Here is a 20,891-nt window from a genome sequence, read left to right on the forward strand (position 1 = left end):
GCCGAAGGTTCGTGGTTCGATGTAGGGCTGCTATGGTTAGTTGCAAGAAGGTGGCGGGTTCTCGCCGTCGGAAGCCCTCTCTGGTAGCAGACCGGTAATTCGGCAACTTCGGCGAAGCTCCACCGATTGCGCTTGTGCGGACGGTTCGTCGTCGTTCTTCGGGGGCGCCGTTGTTTTACCTCGAACCGTCCACCAAAACTGTCACGATGGAATGCGTTTATTTAAAGATGAATTGACGAAAAGGGGCCGCGCCGACACCGAGCCACTGCAAAAACAAGCGCATTTCTTTCTCCTCTTCCTTCGTCCTTGCTGTAGCTTTAGCTAAACCATATTCTTCCGTTCGACTAAACAATTAGCCAGAAGTCACAGGAATCGAATGTTCTGACAATCAGTCCTGTTGCACTTGGGCCCAGCGTGGCGTATCACGCTGGCCTGCGTGATCATGACGTGGCATGGGCGTCCACCTCCATTGCAAGTGACGGCGTTGATGTGCTCTTCCTGGACCCTCCTCGCACCAGACGTGCTCTGCGCTAGCCGGGCGCTGTGCCGTTGACATGCCTAGGTGATTGCCTGCGTGGCACGGGACAGCGGCTGGTTACGATGACGGGCTGGACCGGAACCACGGAGCGCAGCCACGGTGACGTAGTCGGGGATCAGGAACTGAAGCTATTGCAGGCCAATTCTCGCGTACTCTCCGGTCTGTAGTCTTCGAAGCTGCCGCTTCCCTTCTCCGGAGCACAGCTGGAAATGCGTCTGCCCTGCTCCTCGTCCATGCCCACAATTCCAGCTCATCTACGCCTTCGTCTCCTTTTTCGTCGTTATTTTTTCTCTCGCGCTTCAAGCGATTCACGTGCTTCCCACGTCACGTGTCCACCTCCCCTTTCGCAAACCAGCTTCGGTGACTTCACGCAGTTGCACGTGCTTTGTCGATGACTCATGATTCAAGTGAAGGATGCGATTCATGTGGCTGAAGTTGAGAACGTCTAGACTCCGGGAGGCAAAATTAAAATGCCGCCGACGGAACTGTCGTGGGCGCAAATTCCCATGCTGTGGAGAGAAATTTCTGGTGACAGTGCAATCAGTACCTTAAGAGAGCTCGCATCTCAAGCTCCCATGAAGCCATGAGGGACTACCTATAATGGACCGAAGCTACTCAAATTCAGGCGGCCGCAATTTCGTATTCCTCCAGCACCGACTGAGATTCCGAATGAATGGTTACGAGTGAAAAAATAACGCTCCGGTCGCTGCGGTAATGTCTTTTCATGTTGGGTTGATTGGTAGCTGGTCATAGTGCCCAGTTTTATGTGCTGCGTGTTGGACGCGCAAGAAATATCTTAAAGCTTAGTCCTCCTCAATTTAATTGAATTCTTAGAAAAAATATGCTTTGATTATGCGAGTAAATACCTTGTACACTGTATATATCCAGTGTATAAAATGCGGTTGCATGCAGAAGATATTAATATTTTCACAGGAAATTAAGCACCACGCGGAGAACTAAAACATGTAACAAAGGAAAACTCATTAATGATCATGTAGCAGTGCAAGCAGCGCGTACAGAGAGCAGAATACGAGACCAGCACGCTGTTTCAACTTGATGTTTAATGTATAGACCATAGGTTGGAAAACTCACCCATGAGTGCACTCACTCACTAGTACTCATTTTAAAGGCGTGAGTTCGAGTGCGAGTGAGTGCCAGTGAGTGTGAGTGGAGGTGGGTGTGAGTGAGTGCCAGTAGGTCCGAGTGGAAGGAGTGCGAGTGCGAGCGAGTGCCAGTGATTCTGAGCGGAGGTGAATGCGAGTGCGAGTGAGTGTGAACGTGACTGAGTGCTGTCAGTGTGAGAGGAGGTAATTGTGAACGAGAGTGAGTGCTTGTGACTGTGAGTGCAAGTGAGTGTGAACGTTGTGAGCGCTTGTGAGTGAGGGGATGTGAGTGTGAACACAGTGAGCGCCTGTGAGCACGAGTGCACATGAGTGTGAACGTGAGTGAGTGCGAATGCAGGTGAGTAATAACGTGAGTGAGTAAGGGCATGTGAGTGTGAACGTGAGTGCGAGTGGAAATGAGTGTGAACGAGGTGAGTGTTTCAGTGAGTGGAGGTGGGTGTGATCCTGAATGTGAGTGGAGGCGAGTGTGAAAGTGGGTGAGTGGATGTGAGCGTGAACGTGAGTCAGTGAGTGTGGGTGAGTGTGAATGTGAGTTAGTGCTTGTAAGTTGAGGTGAGTCTGAATATGAGTGCGACTGATGGTATGAATGTGAGTGAGTACGAAGGGGAATGAGTGACTGTGAGTAGAAGTGAGTTTGAACGGGGTTGACTCTTTCACAGCCAGCACAATTGAAGGCCTTTTTTTAAGATTTTAAGATTTTAAGATTTAAGATTAGGATTATTTTTAAGATTGGAACGCGACAGCGTTAACATGCAACGTTCGCATCGGAAATCACCGGAGGCTGTTTTTGGCGGGACCCTATTATGGAGGAAGTGGACGCCGCCGCGTCCGAAATTTTCTTCATACAAAACCCAGTTTAAGAGTGTGCGCACCATCGACCCAGAGTGGCTGAATGGGCTAACGTGCTGGTCTCGCAACCCATAGTTCCTGGGTTCCTCGGGATATCTTGTATTTATTTACTGCCTTCATCGGAAATTGTCGCACATTGCCAAGAGATGCCGAATTCGCCGACAATGGATTTTCTGGAAGAAGAGCTTCTAAAAGCTATTGCGTTAAAAAAGCAACAATCTGTATTATTCAACGAAATATTGTTATCTGAACCGTCAGAAGTTAAGGTGGCAGAAGTCAACATCGCATGTCAAGGTCGCCGCTCGTGCGTTGCCGTTCACGTTATGGTGATATGCACGTGCATTTATTCTGTGAAAATGCGATCGTTTGCAGGTGCTGGAAAGTGCGACTCGACTTAATATTTTAAATGCGTCTTAGTGCTCGGTGCATCAGTTGACAATGATCAGGGAAACAATCATCTGTTCTCGTTGATGGAAGTGGAACGGCCTCCAATGGATGTACAGTTGGGAGGCATGTGAGTTAGATGAGTGAAATGGCCTTAAGAGACACTTACTCATTCTATGTGGATTCAACCATGTCACTAGGAGAAAAGCTCTCCCTTTGAAAATTCACTGTTGGCGAAAAATATTATAATGGGGTGCGTATTTACATGTCAGGCCCGTTTCTCTTTTCTCAGCAGTTGACTTTCACTTTCCAGTGTGCATTAGTGTCTTACGCGATGCATTTGAGTGCTCGAGAAGACAAACCCAATTGTTACGACTTGCCTTCGTTCATCGCGTACGCAATTTATTGTTGCGGAACGGTTTTTAGTGTAACGCCTGGAAAACAACTCTTTCTATTAGGTCAAATACACACGTGACTACTCGCTTGTACGGTAAGCGAACGCTATCTCAGCTAATTGCCATGGCTCGTGCAATAAATAAACAACTAAACAAAATCTGCAAGTGTTAGCGTGAGCGGACAGCGCAGAGACCTTCAAGATCAGGCATGGGAATACCTTTGCAGACGGCGCCCAAGGGCCGCGAAGCGTAAGGCGCCTCGGCTTTAGCGAGTTGCCGACGAGTCACTCATAGACGACCGTTGGAAGTCATGCGAGCCGTGTGTGTGTGTGTGTGTGTGTGCGTGTGTGTATCAGCGGCGCCTGCTCTTTCTTCGGACGCTCAACCCTTCTCCCTGTCTGCCGACGCGACAAGTTGGAGCCGGGTGCTTGCAGCTGGGCACATGGGACGGTTATGCCCGATCTTGCGCCTGCGTTCCTGATTAGACCAAACCATCCTAGAGTGACGTAGACTACTTGAAATGTGAAGCTTTTCCGGAGAACTGCCACAGTGCCGCGCTGCTTTGCCGGACGCGCGGGCTTTCTCCGCTGTGGTAGCTGCGCCAAAGCGGCGGTCGTCTGCTACGCGTTTGATATTTTGGTCGCCATTAGCCAACATTGCGATAATTTGCCTGCTATAATATACTACATGACTGGAAAATAGTACTGACGCACAGAGAACGCGTTTGTGTGCTCTAAATACGGGGATTTTGTATATTTCCTTCTGTGCTTCCATGTTTGTCACCGCAATGGCCCGCACTCACGGCGCTGTCTTAGGCGCACATTCAGCGCGCACTTCATTGTGAGCAGATGTATTTTAATTTAGGTAAGAGTGGCATGACGAACGTATACGTGGGGCAAAATAGGATAAGCACGAGATGACGCCCATAACCGCGAAAACGAAGCAGATATTACCTTGTAACACAGACTCTCCGAGGAAGATGCTGCTGAAATCTGGTACATGACTTGGTAGAAAACGAGGGTGCAATCACAAAATGTAGTGTAGTTAGGGGTTGAGAATAAATTAATACAAAGCTTCAATGCGAGCTGTGGCTGCCAAAAGAAGCTGGGTATCACTAAGATGCACAGTGAGATATTTTCATTCACCAGGAGCCTCGGACTCTGCACAGAGCATGAAAACTGCTCAGCATGACAACTTCAGCAGCTTAAGTTGACGGGCTAGTTGATCTTGCATGCTATATTAAAGAGAGGTTTCTGCAACACCACGAAGAGGACAGAGCACATGTCCTCGTCCTGCATTCCTGTTGTTCTGGTAGCACTACCTTCTTAATATAGCATGACTGCTAACCACTGGAAATTGCCCTTACCTTAAAAAGGCAAAGTTTTCGCCATATTGCGGCTCTCATCTGGGCCAGTACATGTATGAGCAATGAAGGGAGAAAATAAGAAATGTGGCAACACATGGATGCACGTGGTAGTGTACACTCCCCATTGCTCAGTGATTGAAGCTCCAGGGTACTGGAGGCAGCAGAGGCTTGTGAACCTGCATAAATAGTTGCAGGTACATCTCGTATAGCATCTAATAGAGCACATAAAGGTGGCGATAAATTCCAGCTTAGTTGAAGGTTGTTGAAAGATAAAAAATCTACCTCCAGTGGAGAAGCTAGCGAGGAAACAACGTGGAGGTAGTCCAGAGCCCCAAGAAGAGCCGGTAATTCTGCTAAAAGCAGAGAAACAGGACTGCGTGCCAAATATTTGCCAGGCGCAGAGTAAACAACGTCGTTTTACCTCGTGATGGTAAGGCTTTCAGGCTATTGCAAGCCTCTGCTTGCACTGCACCTAAATGAGGTACAAAAGGCAGATATGTCGTGTGACCAAATACACGTGCAGGCTGTCTGGTGCAAGTATGCGTATATAGAAGGTATTACCAGTAGCTGCCAGGAGTTGATTGCCGCTCAAGGGCGCAACAAGAAAATGTGGGCCTGTGTGGAGAACTGGCATTGAGCGGAGAAAATAGCATGATCAAATCTAGGCTGCAAAATGAATAAATGATATTGCCTACATTGAGCCACTGATGCTGAAGTTTGCTCGCTTGGGGTTCGCAATCTCATACGTGAACACATGAATAATGCAGTTATGTAAGAAAGCTACTGCAGGCTGGAACAGTGCAAGTAGCCTCTTAAATACGCCATACATGTTCTCGTGATGATAGTTCCCACGGCCAATTATTTGTTATTTGCTCAATATAACCTTTCCCAAGTGCACTCTAGCCATGAAGCTCAAGTACGTTAGGTCAGTGAAAACAATATTCATTTGCACAACGTTAAAACTTTCAAACGTGTTAGCTTACGTTGAGCTGGTGGCTTTCACGGTCGGGATTGCTTCCTAGGGCTGAATGTGGACGGTGTCTCATTCTTCTTCAAGTTTTTTTTTATTCCGAACTTGTTTAAGATTAGTTGCTCAAATTAATTTTCTTCAAAATGATCCTAGACGTAAAAAAAATACAAATCAGGTTGAACTTACACTACAGCATCAAAGCACCAGAAACATCAGAAACGCCACAGAACAGTTTAAAATTTTCTATGGGGAAGCACAGACAAAGAATGCAGTATAGTTGCGCTTCATTGAAAATTTAGTCCCCTAATCTACTGCACGTCAAACAGGCACCATGCAGCCAGTACCGCGACAAATCAGAGTTATGCGCTAAGAGCATGAGGCGATAATACGCGGTGACACACGGCGCGATGACCTGAAAGCTGGATAATCTCTGTCGCACATCACGCCGTTCAGGGGGCGAGTTTGCAGAAAATATAACCCATCACCCAGTAGTGGTTCGCCAAATTGGACAATATGAAGAAGGCGTTGTGGGTACATAGGCGACTGTGTTTCTTATGGTGCGGTTTCAGCGAAGAAGCTGCCGACACTCGCTCCGTTTTCAGCCATCCAAATAAACAGTACAGCGAAAACGAGGTAGGACCTGTGCAAGAGCAAACGAGTGCTCCAGTTTACACCCCTCACTTATTACACATTTCCGCACCTCACGAATCTAGTTAAGCGCTGCAGTACAGAGTTATGGCCCGCGCCTAATTGTTCGATAACGCGAGGTGAAAGAACTCTGCACTGCCATAATCGAGCAGCTCAGAAATCGTCACTCGGCCATTCGGTGTACGTACCTTTATTCGCCCTTGTTTCTCCCGCTGCCCCGTGATTTGTTCAAGAATGCACCACCTAGCTCAGACAAGAGCTTACAGCGTCTGCTTCTTTTAATAATAATAATATTAATAATAATAATAATAATAATAATAATAATAATAATAATAATAATAATAATAATAATATAATAATAATAATAATAATAATAATATCCCTTACTTCATGAAATTATTACACATTCAAAAATTCGGTCAGTCCAAGCCATGAAGGCTTGTCGAGCTGTACCCGGCAGTCAGCGACAAGTAGTCAAAAAAAAAAAAAAAAAGCCAGGTTAGCAAGCTATAAACTGAAGCAATTTAGAAAACAAAAGCAAACTACAACGCAAAAGGAGGCTACAACACAAAAGCAAAGTACCAAAAACAAGCTAGCCACGAGCAAACGCAAGTTAAAAAAGATATAAAGTGAAACAATCAAGTATACACACCAATCTAGACCAAACGAAACTAATCGAAACTGGAGCACGGGCTCTAATGGCAACTAAACAGAAGAATAATTGGTTTTGAGGTACAGTTTGAGTGTCCGTTTTGAGAGATAGAGTACAGTTCAGTGGGTGAGGAAATAAAAACGTTAGGAACATAATATTTTCTGGTATAACGACCAAAACGGGTATAACACCGCGGGGTAGTGAACGTATTATGGTGTGTCTCATTGGTCTGGCAGGAATCAACGGAAAAAGAAAATCACTGTTCCAAAAATGTTTTATCACCAGAGTTTGAAAAAATAATGCTTCAAATGAGGGTAACTGCAAAAAAGAAAATAGATTATAATTAGGGGGAATTGTCTCGTTGTATGCAACATTTCGAAGAACAGATTTCAGAATAGAATTCAATTTTGCGCACCATGTATATGAACAGTGATGAAATATGGTAATTCCGTATCTAAGATAGCTGTACACAAGCGCGTGAAGAATGACTTTACGGACAGAAAACGGGAACAGGTATCTAGAGTTATACAGAAGGCAGGATACTGTACGTAGCTTCTTGCTAATACATGCAAAATGTGTGTTCCATGTCATATCAGAATCAAAGATGATGCCTAAATATTTTACATTAGTTGCGAACTCTAATGGATGCATTTGCAGTTTATACAGTTAGATTCGTGAACAAAAAATGGCACAGGACGATAAACTTTCTTTATGTGGATTATGAAAGCAAACCAGTTCATTCTTTTGTCTATTAATTCCAATTCCGTTACTTGTACGCCAATCCATTACATACGTGGTATCTGCTTGAAGGTTATAAACGCATGTATTAAATGATGCATGTGTCGACAGAAGGACAGTTTCGTCGGCGTACTGGAATATGCGGCATTTTGATGCAAATTGGGGCAAATCATTGACGTAGAGGTTAAATAAAACTGGAGATAAAACAGATCCCTGGGGAACACCCGATTTTAACATTATTTTTGTACTTGAATAGTCACATATGTGCACCACCTGAGAGCGATTGCTAAAATGACTAGACAATAAATTTATAAATGGGCCCCTGAAGCCAATTCTTTCTAGCTTATCAAGAAGTAATGTGTGAATAACGAAATCGAAAGCCTTACTTGCATCTAAATAAAGAGCACATACGAATTCGTTATTATCAAAAGCTGAAGAGCGTCCGTAAATTATTCTAGCAGGGAAATAGTGCTATTTCCCTGGCTTGTGACAGAAGATTATTTTTATTCAGGAAATCGGTCATCGTTACGAGCAGGTGTTTTTCAATTATTTAACTGATTGCAGGCAGAATAGAAATCAGTCTGCAGTCCTTTTCTTTGCTATGAGAACCACTCTTATAGAGCAAGCGGCTTAACCACAGACACTTTTAAATCGTCGGGAATACCGCAATGATACATATACTAATTAATCATAAGTAGAAGGACGGATTCAAGCACAGAAAAATTTATAATTTAACTGGGCCCAGTCGCGTCTTTTCGTGCGCAAACGACAGCGACAAGCGATGGCCTCGTCACCGTGCGACCTGTCGCGAGGATACATCACCTCCTGCGGTTACCACTTCCTAGCTGCAAAACTGACTGGCTGAGGCGAGCGACAGGCTTGGTGGCTGACAAACGACACAAAATTTAGGGTGAGATTAAGTCAGAAGCGGACAGATCACGCAGCACGGCAAAGAACAACACAGCGGAGAGTAACAATCCGCGAACACTTACCTCGCAAAGGCGCGACGATCCCGTAGGCTCGACCGATCCATTGGAACCACACTTTCCGACGAGCTTCGTTCACTTTTCCGCGCGGTATTGTACAAAAGCTTTTTCCCTTGACTGTTTCGGTTATTACAGCCGAACGCGCAGTAACACGCATAACGAGACCACGAGTGAGACGGAGGCAGACCGGCACTTCGCATGCATCCCATATGTGCACGCGGCGAGCAGAGAGGGACTTTCAAGATGGCGCTGGGCGGAAAAAGCAAAATAACATCACTGAAAGCGAGCGCGCTTTCACATGACAGCAATTCTCCAATCGGAGATACGGAAGATAGAGAAGTCGCATAGTTCAAGAGATGGAGGTGCTTTTCCGAAGGTAGAGGGGTTTTGACGGGTCCTGCAGAGCAGCGGCGCGGCGCGACGGTTACCCGCAAAAGCCTCAGGCAGGAGCCGGTGCTTTGGACACTATCCTATTGTCGCGGACAGCTTTTCTTGGCTAGGAAACGAAAGCTACGGGGGCGGAGCTTCACCACATGACTGTATTCGTACGCAACGTAGTCCGGGCGCTCTTGACAGCGGTTTCGGTTTCGCCAACCTGGCACAACCTCTTTCGTGAAGGCACATACAATTCTCTGGGCGTGAACCAATGTCCGATATGTAGCAAGTTCCGAACAGCGAACATCGCAGCTTGCATCAGAGCTTCCAAGCAGCCGTATGGCGTCGGCTAGGACTTGGACGCGCAACCGACGCTGGCGTCGGTAGAGCCGGCGCAGCAGTCAGCTCGCTCACTTGTTTTTACATACGTACCGACGGTTGCGATTTCCAGAGGGGTTCGCTTGGTTTCCGCGCAGACGCTGGAAAAAACTCTTTTGCGCTTGCTTTTTTTGCTAAAGTTGGACAACAGCCTCTCAGAGGAGTTGGTTGGCGGAACGGCAAGCGATGAACACTCACTAGTAGACACGGGCCTCATTTTACCTTTGATGAATGTGCAAAACTTGCGACGCTCTCGGGTGTGCGAAAACTCGAAAGAGCAAACTAAAAATACAATAGAATACCTGTAGTTGACTAGTGAATGTTAGGTATCGTTTCAAATTAGGTCCTGTAAAAAAGAAAAAAAAAGTATTGTTTTCTATTTCTCACGTAAGAAAACGTGAGCAAAACTACGGCGCTATTCTAAGCAGCGGTGAAAGGCGCTCTTAGTTTCTGTAGCCTCCGCTTCATAGCCAAGAAAAGTTGTGCGCGAGTATAGTATTCTAGGCATGGAGGATGCTAGGTCATTCTAACCGTCCTCGTGTTCCAGAACGCCATGTGAATCTCCGCATGGCTCCCATTGGCCGAGTTAATGCAACCGCTCTTTTCGACGCTAGCCGCTAGACTTCAGGTACGGCCCTTTTGGGTGGGCAATATAAATATGGAAGTGGCGGCCCCCATGGTTGTTTATGTCCTCATGGCAGCAGGAACAGCAGACGTGCAGCACTTTCGCTCCAAAGCAACTCTTTTTAAATCTGATGCCGACTTGCCCGGCTCGCTACCCGCTTCGCCCCTCCGTCTCAACTACCCCCCAATGTCGCATGCTCATTTTTTTTTGCTTTAGCCTGTGCTCGTGGCGCGTTCTTTATTATGCGCTACGCCACGCAATAGCTTTTTTTTTCATTAAAATACATACCGAATGAACGGCATGCCCCGCGCGAGTACGTAAGTAACGCTACTGCTTCCTTCGAAGCATAAAGACGCATTAGAATTCTTTGTTCCAGATTCCAGTGATGTGCAGACAGAACCCCGTACGAGATACAAGAAGAGAGAGCGCTGCTCTGTGAATAAGAACTCTGATTCTAACTGTTGTCGTTGCTGGCATACACTACAGTGCTCTGTTGCTCGACGTTTGCTCGCCCGTACTGATGTATTAAACCAGTTTGTTTCACGTCGTATCATCTACCTGCCGTTCCCTCCTCGATGATCAACGACAGCCAATCTCCGAGCGAACGCTGTTAACTTGGCGGCCACTCGAAGTCATGAATTTATTTAAATATAAGGCGTTAGTAACAGAAGGGCTAAGTTAATTCCGTTCCCTAATAGTTTTAAGGAAATATAAATATTTAAAGCAATTTGAGTTAAATGCGTATTGATTAGGCGTTCTAGGGTGCTTGTGGCGTTTCGAAGAACTTCGTACGGATGTGTCAATAGTTTTGTCACCATGAATAAATTGAAACAAAAACATTAGTCGTGCTAGTTTTGCCCTGCTTTGCAGTGTTAAACACCAGCTTTTTTTATAGTTCAGTCCATGAATCATTTAACTTGTACTTGTTATAATGAACCTCACTGCCTTCCTCTGCATCCCCTCTTGTGAGTTCTTTTGTGTAGGTAAATCAAACAATACTGGCGTACTCCAGCCCTGGTCGAACAAACATATTGTAAACCAGCAGATTTGTATTTGCGGCTGCAATACGAAATGCCTTCTCTGAAAGATGAATCCATTTAGTGCCCAACATGTATACTGACTTCCACTTGAGGTTATGTTTCAAAATGGGTTTGCCATCGGAGAGCGCATCCTAAAGTGGCGCATAAATATTTACCCTGAAATACCCAAATGAGGGGTGTGTCATTAATAATGGAAATTTCTGCTTATTGCTAGCGTTACTGATGTTTGGGCATTTACAGTCATCTGCCAATCCTGACACCAGGCAAAGGTAGAATTTTTTACATGGTGATCATCATTGGAATTAATTTCGCAGTGCGAAAAATAATGGTCAACAAATAGACGGATGTTGCCATGTAATCGGTAAGGCAAATCGTTCAAATATATCAAAAATAATACTGGGTCTAAAACACTGCCTTGGCGCACTCCAGATGTAACAGGTGCTAAATTGGTAGCTTGATTATGAATATACACGAATTGTGAGCGGCAGAGCTCGGCACACTCACTTATGAATGCACTCACTCACATTCACTCGCACTCGTTTCAAAGGCGTCAGTGCGAGTGAGTGCCAGTGGGTGTGAGCTGACGTCAGTACCAGTGAGCGTGAGCGGAGGTGAGTGAGAGTGAGTGCCAGTGCGAGTGAGTGGGAGTGAGTGCGAGTGTATGCGAGTACCTGTGATTCCGAGTAGAGGTGAGTGTGAACGAGAGTGTGGGCTGGTCAGTGTGAGTGCCAGTGAGTGTGAGCGGAGGTGAGCCGGAGTGTGAGTGCCAGTGAGTCTTAGCGGAGGTGAGTGCGAGTGAAAGCCCTTGAGTGTGAGCGGAGGTGAGTGCGAGTGCGAGTGAGTGCCAGTGAGTGTGAGGGGAAGTGAGTGCGAGTGAGTGCAAGTGAGTGTGAATGGAGGTGTGTGCGAGTGAGGGCCAGCGAGTGTGAGTGCAGGTGAGTGCGAACTTGAGTGAGTGTTTGCGATTGTGACTGGAGGTGAGCGTGAACGTGAGTGAGTGCGGTGCCTGGAAAAATTATGGTGAGTGAGTGTGAGTGAGTATTCTTCGACACTGCCGCCCTATGGTATGGAGAGGACAAATATTTAAACCAGACAAATAATTAAAAACGAAAATGGATGAAAAACTTCGAACAAACATTGCAATAGCCAAGAAGTTCGAGATTTAGGAATTGTCGTTCAACTTGTGGTTTCTACGAATTGTACCAAAGTGAACCATAGCAGTGGGGACTTTTTGTTAGTGGTAATAGTACCTTAATTACATCAAAAAATCACACACGACTATCACACTCTCTATGTGAAATTTAAGAGCATCCCTATACGTGTTTTCATTTCGAGATTGGCTGTCACGGAGAATCTGTCACCTGGGACAGGCTGCAAATGGAGCTGAATTTGGCGCGACTGCCTCGCTAATTGCGAGATCGTAAGGAGCAGCGCGTGGGTGTCGCGTGGGTGCGATTCACAGCAGCCACAGCAGACAGACCTCCCATACGACGCACGCCACTCTGGCGCCATCTCGTAGCATTGTCACTGCAGCGCGCATCTTGCGTGGCACTACGTTTTCCTTCTAACGCTTTCGCCGTAATCTTCTCTTCCGTTTTTGGCTTCATGCTTCTGCTGCACCTTGTTCCGCCGCTTCCCTCCTCTCGCTTTCCTCCCGCTTTTAGAGCACATGTATTAGGCTCTCGTTCCTTCGTTGTGTGTCGGCCTCGGCGTAAACGAGCGATCGAGCGCAGGGAAAACAGGAAAGCGAACGCACAGCGCAGTGGTCCATGAAAGACGCCAGGAGGAAAGCGGAGAGTGCATCGAAACCACCCCGAGGCTGAAAGCGGAGGATAATGGTATGGCAAAAGGTTGAGAAGAAACGTAGAGTGCGGCTACGATGGCTACGAGATGGCGCGAGAGTAGCGCGCGTCGTCTGAGTGGTCTCTCGGTGGCGGCTGCTGTGAATCGCGCCCAAGCATCAGCCAGGCTCTGGCTCTCGAGATCTCCAGTTTAGCGAGGCAGTCGTGCCGCGCATAGCTCCATAGCAACTTCCGGCACGAGACAGGATGTCCGCGCCAGCCAATATGTCACGCAATAAAAACACGTATGGAGTTGCGTTCAAATTTCGCATTAGTTTGTATCGTAATAGTCCGCAAATTTTTTTTATTTCTTTGCGGCCACCGCTGCGCTCCGCGCTCGTTCGTTCATCCGCTGCGCTTGTTCAATCGGCTTTACGCCGGGAACGCCGACGCAGGAACGAGCGCCTAACAGCTGCACTCTAAATTGTATGATGTATTTCACAAGTAGTCAATAGTATTCATTTAAGATTTTCGTTTTATTTCTTCATGTGTCCCGTAATATTTGCATATAAGTGGGACGCGGAAATGTTTGCCTTTTGCCGGGTGAGTTCTTTTCAGCAGCCTTCAAATGTTAAAAGATGTCGTTAAGCACAGCACGAGCCTTTCCGCATCGCAAATTTCTCGAATGTCAACGCGCGTTCAGTCTGTTGGCTATGTTTTTCGCTGAGACTTGTGTAATCAGATTGTATGCGCTACACGAGTAATGTTTTACTTTCTAGAATGCACGTGGGCACCATTGACTGTGCTGAAGCCTTCGAAAAGCCATGTATAAAGCCAGCGCACTCGACTTGCAGATATTATTTCGACTATCGACCAGCATGCCTGCCGCTATCGTTCTCCGACTTGTATTCCAAGGCACATGTTCGCCCGACAAACAGTTACGCGACTTGCGTTGCGCCACTGTGGTTGTTCACCGTCATTACCACGTGACCCTAGCGCTGAAGTCGGCAACAAATGAGGAGTACAATTTTATATTCTGAAGTTAACCCTATTCTTTTTCACAGCTCCTTTATGACGCAGGGTCCTACTGGCTCTATCAGAGAAGCGCCATGGCGGACACTACATTTACAACCACCCGTCGCTGCGTGTTCCTGAGTTATGAAAGGTTTGATAACACATCCGACTTGGCGATCTTATATGCCTTTGGAAGCGCACTTCGTGAAAGGTACAGGCAACCGTTTTACCTTATATAAATTAAATTATGGGGTTTTACGTGCCGAAACCACGATCTGATTATGAGGCACGCCGTAGTGGGGGCTCCGGTAATTTGGACCACCTGGGATTCTTTAACGTGCACCTAATTCTAATTACAAGGCGTTTTCGCATTGCACCCTCATCTAAATGTGGCCGCCGTGGCCGGTATCCGATCCCGCGACCTCGTGCATTGCAGTCCAACACAATACCCACTAAGGAATCAGGGCGGACAGCGTTTTATTTTCACCGAGAACACTATATTCAGAACATTTTCTGAAGCACCAATTATGTCACACCATGTAGCCGAAGGATATATGGTGTGACGTAGTGGTGCATGTGATAATGGTGCTTTTGTCGTAACGGTGTTGTGGACTACATTGTGCGACTTCCACCATGTAGCCGAAGACACCAGAAAACAAAGCTGGTCGCTTGTGTTGCAAATGGGTAGCAAGCCCCAAGGGTAGCGTTGACCTGGCGGCCTGGGGCACAACAGGAAGCATCCGAAGGTCCTGGCAAAGGATGAGTCGATTGCTAACAGAACAACTTGTTTATTATAGCATCGCAAAAGAGCGGCCGGTCAGGTCGACCGAAGTGGAGAGACGGGAGACCACGTTACGCGACGGAAGAAATCGGAGCCTCCCTCGGCGTCCGTGGGCTGCTGCTTTTATACTCTCGGAGTCGAGGGCAAGTAGGAACGGCTCGGGATGAGGCGCACGTGACGGCGGTGCACGGACACGTTGAGCCGAGAAGTGACGCATCCGCCGGGCCGGCGCCGGTCAGACCTCCTCGCTTCACAGTTGGGGAGCTCCTCTCCCCGGCTGCCGCGCTTTGACAAGCGTGGGCACCAACATGCACACACACAAACACACACACACACACACACACACACACACACACACACACACACACACACACACACACACACACACACACACACACACACACACACACACACACACACACACACACACACACACACACACACACACACACACACACACACACACACACACACACACACACACACACACACACGAAGACACGTGGCATTGAAACATGCCTGAACGCACTTGGGAGGAAGCGTTGCAGCAGCGCTGAACGGGCCAAAATGTCCGCCGCTTTGAACGAAGCCCCGGCGTCCGTTGCATCCGCGCCGGCTATACCGCGCGTCGGAGGCGAAACATAACAGACCGCCCCGCCGGGAGAAGGAGATCCAGATGGTCAGGGAACTGCATCCGCTGTCCGGAGGGATGTCGCTCGATGATGCTCATAACCGAAGTCGGTCGTCCCTCGGCGTTTCTTGAGCGCAGCGCACAGAGAAGGCCTCGTTCTCGCGTTCAGGTTCACACAGCAGACTGCAAAGTGACTTCGGGAGAGTTGCCATATTTTTTTTCTCTCGTTCCCAGCAAGCGTTACAACTACGCCGAAACTCAACCACTCAGTCAACAAGCACGACACAACCCTCACTAAGCCATGCAAGGCTCTTTCCCCTTTTATACTACGGCCTAGTTCCTTACAGTAGTCTAACAGCACTCAAAACGCGTCCACAAATTGGAAAATTGCACTAGAAAGCACGTCATCACTTCGAAACACTAAACAAAAGCAATATGTTAAAAATCCGGCCTCAGGAAGAAAACATCAGTAACAAACAACTTTGAGGCTGATTCCTACGTTAGGGGCCTCGCCTTAAGCCATCGGCGTTACCGTTGAGACTCCCCTTTTAGTAACGCACCTCAAAGGAATATTGTTGCAAAGCGAGGCTCCAGTGCAGGAGGCGGCCATTTTTGGAAGAGATGGTCTGCAGCCACTGGAGAGAGCAGTGATCCGTCTCGAAGCAAGCGAAGCGGAGACCGCAGCGAGCGACCGTACACCAGCTCAGCTGGCGAAAACACCGCAGCTTATGCGGCGCGGTCCTTAATGCAAACATCACCCCAGGCAGACACAGCTCCCAGTCAGTTTGTTGTTCAAAACACAATGCTCTCAACACGCGCTTCATGACGGAGTGGGGCTTCTCAACGGAATTCGACTGTGGGTGGTACACTGAGCTGTGTAACAGCTTTACCCCGCACCTTTCGAGAAAGGCTGTTGTCAAAGCGCTAGTAAACACTGTGCCCTGATCTGACTGGATTTCCGCAGGAAAACCAACTCGCGCAAATATGGACAGTAGTCCATTGGCTATCTCAACTGAGCTGAGTTCTTTAAGCGGCACTGCTTCAGAGAACTTTGTCGCTGGGCAGATCACAGTCAAAATGTGTCTGTATCCCGTGGTTGTTACCGGCAGAGGTCCCACTGTATCAATAACGAGCCGTCTAAAAGGCTCCGTAATGATAGGTACCAACTTCAACGGCGCCCTCGATTTGTCCACTGGTTTGCCCACCCGCTGACTGGTGTCAAAAGCCCCCACAAAGTGTTCTGCGTCACGAAAACACCCTGGCAAATAGTACTCTTGCAAGAGACGGCCCTTAGTCTGCTTAACTCCTAGGTGTCCGGACCACGAACCTCCATGCGACAAGCGCAACAGATCCTGACGGTAGCACTGAGGCACGATCAGCTGATCGAACTTCACTCCCCTGCGGTCTAGATACTTCCGGTACTGGACCCCACTTCTTTCCACAAAACGAGCATTTTTCTTGGCGATACCTTCTTCGACATTGCAGCGCATGATTTCTAGGCTGCCATCCTTCTTTTGCTCGGCTATCAAAGCCAACCGGCTGACGTTTAGCAACCTATTGAGTCCATCTGACGTAGGCGCGATGAGCAAATCTGCAGATAGCTCTTCTAACTTTCCCGTGTCGGGCATTTCCTCTCCAGTATCTGGTGCCTTCAAAGCTACAGGCTCAATTTTATTCAGTTCGGACGTGCTCTGAATATCAGCTTGCTGCGCCTCCGACCCTTTCTCATTGTTCGACAACGTCGGCCCCGCAACTACCGTCTTTGCAGCGAGCTCCCGAACTCTCGATCTGGTTAAGGCCTGAACGCTAGCCTCACTAAACAAAAGCCCCTTCTTGCGCAGGAGGTGATCGGACCTGTTCGAAAATAGGTACGGGTACTGGGGGGGGGGGCGGGGGGCAGCATAGATGACACTGCGGCCTCCGTCTCAAGCGCTCAGAAAGTCCTTCAATAAGCACTTTTGCTACGGGCAGACACACGGTATGAGCTTCCACGGCTTGCTTGATCAATGCGCACTCGCCAGTGAACATATCGGGTTCTACGTAAGAGGGGTGAACTACATCCATTGTCGCTGCGGAATCACGAAGCACTCGGCACTCCTTCCCGTTCACGCGGAGGTCTCGCATGTAAGGCTCGAGAAGCTTCATGTTCTCGTCAGTGCTGTATAATGACAAAAACACGACTTTTATTTTTGTTTCTGGACACTGCGCCGAAAAGTGACCCCGCTTCTGGCGCGTATAACAAACGCGCGCTTGCCTCGTCTCGAACCGCTTTCTGCGTTCGGCTTCGGCTGCCGCCGTCTCCTTACGTTCGGTCTCACTGCTTTCACTCGCATCCGCACTACGTGTGTCCCCTCTTGCTCTCATGGGTGTGAACTTCGGCCTCTCAAACTTGCAGCCGAATTCACCCTTTTGACCGTCCTTAGCTCCGCGAGCCCGACCCGTCACAAACTCCTCGGCTAGCTCAGCGGCTTTAGCCACCGTACTAACATCTGGCCTATCCAAGACCCAGTACCGCACTTCTCAGATAACCGATTATAGAACTGTTCCAGCCCGAAACACTGCAGAAATTTCTCGTGGTCACCAAACGCTTTCTCTTCTTTGAGCCACTCCTGCATGTTTGACATAAGCCTGTAGGCAGACTCTGTATATGACTCACTGCTGCCTTTCTCATTTTCCCGAAACTTCCGACGGAAGGCCTCCGCTGACAGCCTGTACTTTTTTAGCAGATGCGATTTCACTTGGTCGAAATCCTCTGCCTCCTCTCTCTTCAAGCGAGCGACTACGTCGGCCGCCTCGCCGGGTAACAAAGTGAGCAAGCGCTGTGGCCACGTTTCCCGAGAGAACCCCTGCTTCTCGCACGTTCGCTCAAAGTTAACCAGGAACAAACCAATGTCCTCTCCAAGCTTAAACGGCCGCATCAGGTCAGTCATTTCGAACGATACTCGTTCTCCTGCACCGGGTGCCTGACTTCCATTACGAGGGCGTTCCATCTCTACCTCGAGACGCTTCATTTCCAAAGCGTGTTGACGGTCGCGCTCCTCTTTCAATTGTTGCTCTCTATCTTTCTCTTTATCTTTTTGATCTTTACGTTCGCGGTCGTCTTCCTCTTTTTGCTCTTTACGTTCGCGCTCCTGTCTTTTTGCCGTCTCCCTCTCCTTAATGGTCTCAAGGCATTCCGACAGCTCGTCATCCTCGGCTTCTAACTCAAGAATAGCCCTTAGCAGTTCTGGTTTTCTGAGTTTGTCTGAGACATCCAGACCCAACTCTCTTGCAAGCTCCAGAAATTTCGGTTTGCGCAACGACTTCCAACCCATGGCTGCTCTGAATGCTGCTTTCTCTACTGCCTACTATTGTCTTGCCGCAAACTAACCCGGCAGCAACGACAACCACAATTACCAGCTCTGTTTCTGACACTATCAAAAGCCTGGCAAAACTCAGAAGAAAGTCCCGCACTCACCAAACCTCGCAGCCAAGAATTCAGCGTAGTCGTTCCGTTGCAGGCAACCAGTTATCACACAGGGCTCATTGCACTGCTCCCGGATGGTCGTTGTGCTGCTCAGCATACAGTCGACCGCATATCTTCGCTGCTGGCCTCCGTTGTCGCGATCTCGCCGCTGACAACCAGTTGTTGCATCTGGGTCGCAAGCCCCAAGGGTAGCGTTGGCCTGGCGGCCTGGGCCACAGCTGGAAGCATTCGAAGGTCCTGGCAAAGGATGAGTCGACTGCTAATAGAACAACTTGTTTATTATAGCATCGCAAAAGAGCGGCCGGTCAGGTCGACCGAAGTGGAGAGACAGGAGAGCACGTTACTCGACGGAAGAAATCGGAGCCTCTCTCGGCGTCCGTGGCCTGCTGCTTTTATACTCTCGGAGTCGAGGGCAAGTAGGAACGGCTCGGGATGAGGCGCACGTGACGGCGACGAGAAGTGACGCATCCGCCGGGCCGGCGCCGGTCAGACCTCCTCGCTTCACAGTTGGGGAGCTCCTCTCCCCGGCTGCCGCGCTTTGACAAGCGTGGGCACCAGCATGTACACACACACACACACACACACACACACACACACACACACACACACACACACACACACACACACACACACACACACACACACACACACACACACACACACACACACACACACACACACACACACACACACACACAAACACAAACACACACACACACACACACACACACACACACACACACACACACACACACACACACACACACACACACACACACACACATGAAGACACGTGGCATTGAAACGTGCCTGGACGCGCTTGGGGTGAAGCTTTGCGGCAGCGCTGAACGGGCCAAAATGTCCGCCGCTTTGAACGAAGCCCCGGCGTCCGTTGCATCCGCGCCGGCTATACCGCGCGTCGGAGGCGAAACGTAACACTTGGCAGCATATCTCCAGGCATAGTTGCTGCTGCTACGGCGCCTGCTGTGTTCACCTATCTTTTGGGGTGCCCTAGATAATGCAGTGTCCTCGATCAGCTGTGAACGGCTGTTCTCTGCTATGAACGAAGCAAAGGGCCAGAAAGGGTTTGTGGCACAGCCGGCAATAAGCTAGGCATCATTTTTTCGCAGTAGGCATCACAATGGGGGGGGGGGGACAAAGCGAAACACATAGATTTGCCAATGTCTACATCGGCCAACTCAGACCATGTTTCTCATGCCGTTCCCTCGAGTCTGTTTGTTTAGTACGGGGTCCACAAACATCTTTCACCCACTTACAAAAATTCAGTTCTTTAACAACATAGCGCCCAAGGATAGCGCCTGCGTTATTATGAAAAATTGTTTGGCAAGTCGAAAGTCTATTAAGCCTGTGCAATAGAAGCCGATAGCGCACGAACTTTTGTCAGGGTGAAGGCAAGTCTACTTTGTTGTTGCTTGCTTCTTTCTTTGTCCTTTGCTTATGGCCAATAGCTACTACGACGTATTTCCCATGATTCGCACGGAATGAAGAGAAGGCTATACGCAATGGTAACAAAACAATGGAAATGTTTGGGAAAGTATCAAAGTCATACAAAATAAGGACAAAAATGTAAAGTTAGCTCAGAAATTGCGACAGAATCACATAAATGGCATTGTCGATGGTAATGACATTAGTAGTCCATCGATGTTGCGAAATATCGTATTTGTGAAGTGACATTTATTGAGCATCTGTACCATTAAATATTGTGCGACTTATTTTGACTGTACGAGAGGTACTCGGTATCATCCTAATTCGATATAACACTTGCTTGTTAAGCTCGCCCAAAAGCGCGTCCAGAGATTTTACGACGACTGTATGACGCTTACGCAGCGACGATGTTGGAGTAACGAAGAAGGAATGACATCGATGGATTCACGAAGGCGGCAGGACGTCGACGCTACAACCACATTGATATGCCGCTGCTGAAGTATGACAATTATAAAATGACAGCGTGATTAGGAAGGCATGACAACATTGGTGTAACGATGGCGCGACGATGACTAAGCTGGATGACGGAGTTATGTTGACAATGATGGAACGGCCATGACGGCATCACGACGACGGTAGGACAAGGAATGCAGACAACGGCATGACGACTATGGTTGTCAGTGGTATGAGGAGAATGAGACAAC

At 48.2% G+C, this 20,891-nt stretch overlaps 1 long non-coding RNA gene across 1 annotated transcript in view; it reads left to right on the top strand.

Moving 5' to 3' along the window:
* The window catches only part of LOC129387185 (uncharacterized), a 58,070-nt gene that overhangs the window by 17,588 nt on the left and 19,591 nt on the right, over positions 1 to 20,891 (top strand). The window contains exon 2 of the long non-coding RNA XR_011892627.1: positions 13,914 to 14,074. This is a non-coding gene — a long non-coding RNA (uncharacterized lncRNA). The remainder of the gene's footprint in view (positions 1 to 13,913; positions 14,075 to 20,891) is intronic.

The sequence above is a fragment of the Dermacentor andersoni genome, chromosome 2, assembly GCF_023375885.2.
Source record: "Dermacentor andersoni chromosome 2, qqDerAnde1_hic_scaffold, whole genome shotgun sequence".
Taxonomy (NCBI): Eukaryota; Metazoa; Arthropoda; class Arachnida; order Ixodida; family Ixodidae; genus Dermacentor; species Dermacentor andersoni.